This window comes from Pongo pygmaeus, chromosome 6, assembly GCF_028885625.2.
Source record: "Pongo pygmaeus isolate AG05252 chromosome 6, NHGRI_mPonPyg2-v2.0_pri, whole genome shotgun sequence".
NCBI classification, from domain to species: Eukaryota; Metazoa; Chordata; class Mammalia; order Primates; family Hominidae; genus Pongo; species Pongo pygmaeus.
The window spans coordinates 62,536,855-62,544,083 of NC_072379.2; the positions used below are offsets into that span (position 1 = coordinate 62,536,855).

Here is a 7,229-nt window from a genome sequence, read left to right on the forward strand (position 1 = left end):
ATATCTAAAGAATTTTTCCTTTATCCTTGACTGTAATAACTTAATACCATCATGCCTCCATGTTGAATAATTTTTATCAATTTGTCCTGGGGGAAATGTGGGGATTGTTTTATTCTGCAGATCCAGTTCTTTAAGGCAGGGTAAGAGTATGCTTCCATATGATTTGGAGGATAATAGATAGGTTCCCCCCCATATGAAAGTGCCCTCCCATAACCTTACTAGTAAACCACTCTGTCTAAAACTATATCTTGTTCACTGTCATTTGCCTAGTGCTTGGCAGTATCTGGCACACAATGGACATGCCAAAAAACTCTGGTGAAATAGAACACAGGATAAACGGAAACGAGGAGGGTTGGGGAGAGGCTAGAATGAGAAGGGGCACTGGAAGGAGGGGCAAAAATTTTACTCTCTGCATTGCTGTGTCGAAGCAGTAATCCTTTAAACACTACTCAATTTTAATCCACTCAGGAAAATCACGGGTGGGGTGAACCACCGTTGACGAGGTGTTGTGCCTACCCCTTAGTGTGGGGGGTGATGGTAAAAAAGTTTAAACCCACTGGTTGGGCTAAGAAGCACTTGAACCCTTTCATCTTGGACACTGGTCTCCCAACTGCACTCCTGCTTGAGTGTTTTCCTGATCCAATTCATCTTTCCCGCTGCCTTAACAGTAATTTTTCTAAAAGAAACAACTAAAAACAAGTATTCACAGAGAAAATCTGCAGTCTTCGATTATTGAATATTTCCCTACTCATTTTTCTTCAGGAAGAAGCAAAGAAGTCCAAGTTCTTTGGAGTAAGATGCTCTCAAATGCCTAGGAACACTGATCTCCTAACTTGTCTTCCTGCTTTGAGTGTCCCTCTGAGGTTAAAGTTCCTGCCTCAGTCTCCAACAATGGTAAGTACAAAATCAATGTTAGTTCCTGACCGCTCCCCCTCTCGGTGTATTGGTCAATCACTATCTGATCATATTGTACTGAAATTAATTCTTGGAATGTCTGTCTTCCCCTAGACTATGAGCCTCTCTGGGCCAGATCCATGTCTTACTCATTTTTGTGTCTGCAGTTTAGTTCCCGGTTCATTGTAGGTTCTCAATAAACGTTTGTTAGAATGAGTTGATCTCTTGGATCCACTGCCCCAGAAAGATATGTAAGTACTATTTTTTTTTTTTTTTTTTTTTTTTTTAAATATGGAACGCTTCACGAATTTGCGTGTCATCCTTGCGCAGGGGCCATGCTAATCTTCTCTGTATCGTTCCAATTTTAGTATATGTGCTGCCGAAGCAAGCACGTAAGTACTATTTTTATCCTTTCCCATTGTGTGTCCACCTTCTCTCCAATCCTAGATCACCGAAAGTGAAGCAGAAGCGATGAGAGTAGCAATTTGTAGTATCAAAACAACTGCTTGTAGTGCACAGAAAGCCCAGCACTGTCTTGTATGGGAGACTCGTGGTTCTGCCACTATCTTGCTGGGTGACCTGAGATAACTTCTTTTCTCTCTGGGTCTGATTCCTCACAGTTCATTTCCACTGCTGCCCCCTGAGGAGTGCCACTGGAGATGATCTCACAACAAAGAGATGGGGAGAGGTCAGGAACTAACATCTATTTTGTAGTTACCATTGTGGTATGGTTTGCAACATGGCTCTGTACCCCTCAGGGTCCCTGCCAGATATTTGCATCTATTCCCTTATTCTCCTCAGGTCCCTGGCCCTCCCCTTTCCTCTGTGCTCTCAGCAGCTGACCTTGTCTTTTCCTTTACTGAGAGTAGAGGCACCTCTTACAAATACTCTGGCCTCTGCCTGGACTGAATGGGCTAAATTGTCTCCAAAGATGGCCACCAACCATTCCTCCCGCATGTCTGCATGCAGGCTGCTCCTCCCGTCAGAAGATGGAGACTGCTTCCTTGCTTGAATCCAAGCTGGATCATGACTTGCCTCAACCAATAGGAAATGGCAGAAGTGATGCTCTGAGGCTTCTGGGCCTAGACTTTAAGAGGTGTTGCAGCTTTCCTTTTTCCCTCTTGGGATCCAGCCTACCACATAGAGAAGTTTGGGTTGACAACTAAATGTGAGAGAGAGACAGACAGAGAGAAGAGGGAGAGTTGACTCAGCTAGACCTTAGTGATTCCAGCCATCCTAGCTGAAGCACTATGTGAGAGAAGCCACCTTCTAACCTATCAGAGCCCCCAATTTTACTGACCTCAGTCAACACCATGTGGAACAGAACTACCCCAGGGAGCCCAACCAACCCATACAATCATGAGAAATTAAAAACTGATGTTTTAGGCTCCTGAGTTTTAAGGTAGTTTGTTACACAGAAACACTGGAATTTCGACCCACCTTCACCTCCAATGCCAACCTAGTAAACCTGGATATATCTTTCAAAATTTGGCTCAAGTGTCAACTCTTTCATGAACCCTCTGTATCCTTTTCTTGCTCATTCAAGCCCTATTTTCTCTTCTCCTCCCCAAAATTCCATAGTATTTTGGATTACAAACTATGTACTTACAATCCCCAAAGGCTCTGGGCATCTAGAAGGCAGAGATTTGGCTTAATTCATTTTTGCCTCTGCCTAGCCTAACACTTGGCACATTAAGATATTTAGTCATTGTTTGCTGAATGAATGGATGCATGAAGAAGAAAATTTAACAGATGATATCTACAGGCACATCTGGCTCCAAAATTGAATCATGTCATCTAGCAATGCTCAGGAAAGTTAACATAAGCAATTTCTCATACTACGCTAAAGTGGAAGGATGACAGACAGCACACTACACAAAAGAGTTGAGATGTCCAGGAGATTAAATCCCCTGCTTGAACTTATTGTTTGAATCAAGAAAAATTAATTAACATCCATGCATTGAGTCCAGTCTATGAAAATGTGTAAGACTTAGTTGCCCTTCAAAGAGTCACAAGCAGCCAAAATTTATTAAAGGCACTGCACTAGGCACCATTGTTTCATTTTACAGATGAGTCAAATTAGGCCAGAAAGGCCTCAAGTCTCACAGTTGAAAGAAGGTGGAGATGGGACTCCACCACAGGCCTGTCTGACATTTAAGCAGAGCACAGTTTTGCCTAGTCCAGGACAAAACACAAAAGTGGGAGGGAGCCAGAACAACCCTTCAGTCATAGAACCAGGCAGGTGATAATGAAGGCCATGTCTTTTGGCGAACCTCATTATCGAATAACAACAAAGACCTTAACACAGCCTCAGCCATGGTCTAGCACACATCATCTTCACCCAGAGCACTGCAATGCTTTCTTAGTGTCTATGTACTCTTAGGCCTTCCTTCATTTCCATGCTACTTTCAGAATTAACTTCCCCAATACAAATATGATCCAGTTATGCCCCTACTGTAAATCCACAGAATAATGTGGCCTCCAACCACACCTGGACATTCTTTTCTTGTTATCTCCAATCATTCTTAAACATAGGTGATAGACTTTGAATATTTGTCCCCTCCAAATCGAAATGTGATCTCTGAGGCTGGAAGTGGGACGCAGTAGATGTCTGGACCATGGGGGTGGATCGCTCATGAACAGCTTTGTGCCCTCCCCTGTAGTGAGTTCTCACTCCATTCATTCAAGAGCTGGTTTTTTAAAAGAGGGTGGCACCCCTCCTCCTCCCTCTTGCTCCTTCTCTCACTATATGACCCATCAGTTACCCTTAGCAAAAGCTTCCTGAGGCCCTTACCAAAAGCAGATGCTGGTGCCATGCTTCTTGTACAGCCTGCAGAACCATGAGCCAAACAAACGTCTTTTCTATATAAATTACTCAGCCTTAGGTGTTCCATTATAGTAACACAAATGAACTGACACAATAAATGACTGGATGACCTACTGTCTCCGGCACAGGTGTGGGTTATTTTCAGGGCTCCATGCATTTGTACATGTTGTGGCCTCTTCCCAGATTGTCCTTCTCTCCCTACAGACATTTAAACATCCTTTTAGGCTCAGTTCAAACCTCGCCTCCTCTGCAACACTTTCTTATTCTCCCAAGCAATATTGCCTGCTCTCTGCAACCCACACTTCGTCTGCTACTTAGTTGTCAACTATGCATGTTTATGTATCTCTCCTCAAATATGAAGGTCATTTTTGTATTTTTCTTAATCCAACTTTCATCCTGAGCACCTAGCACAATTTCTGACACAGCCTAGACCTGTTATAAATTCTTTCTGAATGCAGAAGTACATTTTTTTCTTCACTCACATTCCTGGATTGCTGGCAGAACACAGAGTCTACAAATCTTCTTGCTTGTCTTCTCCTTACAGTGGAAAGTGTGGTGTGTTCAAGTTTTTAATAATAAACTTTCTCAAAAACTTTCATTTCTTTGGAAAGAGATGTTTAAAATCCCAAAGCCATTCCCTACTGCAAATGTCTAACACGCCATTTGTGAAGCTGGAACAAATGGATTATATCCCTTTGATTTTCTGGCATAAATTCCACCATGTGGTACAGACTTTCTGTTTCTGCCATTTGTTCTCATGACAGCTCCAGTAGGAAGCAGCCTTGTGCCTTCGGGCTTGTATAAGTTTCTATCTTTGTCTGCAAGGCAATACCTGCTCAATGTAGTTCATAGCAGGGACTTAAGAAATTTGAGGGCTTTCAGAGTCTTCCATTTTTCCCTTGCTCTGAAAGGTGCATTTGGTTAATTAAATTACACAATTCAAAGATTTGAACCCACTCAGAATTCAGTAATGAGGTACATGACACACCATGCCATTGTGCAACCTGTTTCAAAAGGGATTTCTGCCTTTAAGCTTCATGGATAATTCTTGTGTCACATTACCAGCCTCAGGTAGGCACATTTAAGGATCACCAAATAAATGTTTGGTGACATGAAATTAGAAATTCCTGCTACAACCTTGTGCAGCTCCACTGGCAAGGCAGCAGGACAACAGAGGATGCCTCCTAACAGGGTAAACTACCCTATGGTTATGACAGTCACACAGAGTGTGCAGGGAGCAGCCAAGAGAGCTTCCCAGAGTGCAGGCTCCTGGTGCCCTTCACCCCTAGCAGAGGTCGGGCACCAGGTGCAGACTGTAAATGCTCAGCAATGTAAGAGCAGAGCCTTCTTACAACATGTTTGTTTGCTCTTCAGTATCACGAGGCCTGTGCTAGGCTCTAGAGCAAGGACGATAGATAATCAGGATAAGTCTTCAAGTAATGAACAGATTATTAAAATTCAGAGGGTGATTTCTACTGACACCCAAGGTTTGCTTTCTACACCAAGAGAAATAAAATGATATCTTTAAATAAGTTATAATTATAATCCATTCTCTCCCAAACCAATAGGCTCATTTCCCCAGGTACTTTGTCATTAAACTATTCACAGCATTTCCATAGTTACTAATATCATAGCTTACTCTGCTAATATTAAATTATTTGACAACATAAGCCAGAGTTTACTCTGGATTAGCTCCACAGAAAATGAATGTAGAGGCCAGTAAGCCAACCAAATCACTGATCCTTCAATCCAAAGGAGGAAATGTCCTATTAGCTTAACGAACACATGAATTAACATACCTAGAGTATAGCATATTAGCTGTAAGCTGGTGGTTTGAAATCATTCATCTAGATGTGGGACAGTATTGTATACACAAAGCACAGGCTTTAGAGAAAGACTTGGATGTCAGCCCCTATGTGTAACCTTGGGTAAGGGAAGGGGGTAATTAAAAGTTCTATGACTCAGTTCCCTCTTATGTAGATAAAGCACGTTCATAATAGCTGCCTCCTTGGGTCATTGCAAGTATTCAATGAGGAAACTATGCAAACCACATAGTCTAGGGCCTGGCATGTCATAAGCACTTGATAAATGTCTGATTATGGTCATAGAAAGAGGAAATATATAGAATAAGATCTAGTTTAAAAAATCAAGATAAATAGAAAGTACAAAATAAAATGGCAGAAAAATTTCCAAATCCATCATTAATCAACAAGGAAATGAGTTTCAGTTGCAGCTAAGATGGAATAGCAGGGACCAGCGGGGACCAGATTTACCAACCCATCTGAAACAACCAAAAAACTTGACAAAATAAAAGAAACAATGGTTTTTAAGACACTGGATACTGGTAATGAAAGTAATCCCCATGAGATGGGAAACAAATGAAGAGAGCCCTAAGATTACCTCAGCTTACCACCTTCAGCCAAGCAGAGCCTGATAGACTCTTTGAATTTAGGAGAACAAGTGGGAGTCAGGGGAAATAAAGGCAGCTAAAGTTTGCAGGACAGAGTACTAGAGATAAGTGAGCTGCACAAAATGAGAATTCCAGGGATCTACAGAGGGTCCTTCTTGAATATTCAGGAGAACACTGATCAGTATGTACATATAAGGAAATGACTCAAAGCTAGGGAGATAAAATTACCCTAAAGGATTACAGAGACTATTACCTATGGCTCACACTAGGCCAGGAATAGTGTCTGTTTCTACCAGCCAGTTGGAAAAGCTCATAATTCACAGGGCACTGAATGTAGTATGCCGAAGGGCCAGGACCATGTCTCAGTCATGAGAAAAATCAGTCCTGAATTAAATGCTCCCTCATCTAAAAATTTTTAAAGCAAGACTGAAAAGGATCAAGCTGTTTTCAAGTAACTGAGCTGCGTGCAAAAACAAAGCTCAAGAATATTTATATGAATGCAAAAATATACCAGCATCCAACAAAGTAAAATTCACGATATCTGGCATCCAATCAAAAATGTTCAGATGTGTGAAGAAGCAGAAAAATATGATTTATAGTAAGATGAGAAATCTATCAAAATAGACCCATAACTGACACAGATATTAGAATTAGCAATGAATTAGCAAAAAAAATTTATTATAACTGTATTCAATATGTTCAAAGTGTTTCGTAGAGACATGGAAAACATGAGAAAACCCCAAAAAGAATTTCTAGTGATGAAAACTACAATATCTGTTATTTTTAAATGTGCTGGATTAGCTTAACATTAGATTAAACATTTCAAAAGAAAGATTCATGAGCTTTAAGACATAACAACATAAATTATTCCAAATAAAACAGAGAAAAAAGATGAGTTTTTAATTTGTTTGTTCTTTTTTTAGGAAACGAGAAGAGCACCAGTAATCTAAGGGACAATTTCTTTTTTTTTTTTTCTATGAAAATTTATTACCAGCAGATACAGAATGAAGGAATTCTAAAAGGTATTCTGACAACAAGTAAATGATTATAAATGGAAGGGCCTAGATGCAAGAATTATGAATAATAACAAAAAAGTAA

The 7,229-nt window shown here is 40.7% G+C and overlaps 1 non-coding gene across 1 annotated transcript; it reads right to left on the bottom strand.

Annotated features, from left to right (window-relative positions):
• Positions 1-1,179: 1,179 nt before the first annotated feature.
• Positions 1,180-1,286, bottom strand: LOC129041902 (U6 spliceosomal RNA). The gene has a single exon (XR_008504008.1). It is a non-coding gene; the product is annotated as a U6 spliceosomal RNA (small nuclear RNA).
• Between the last annotated feature and the right edge of the window lie 5,943 nt (positions 1,287-7,229).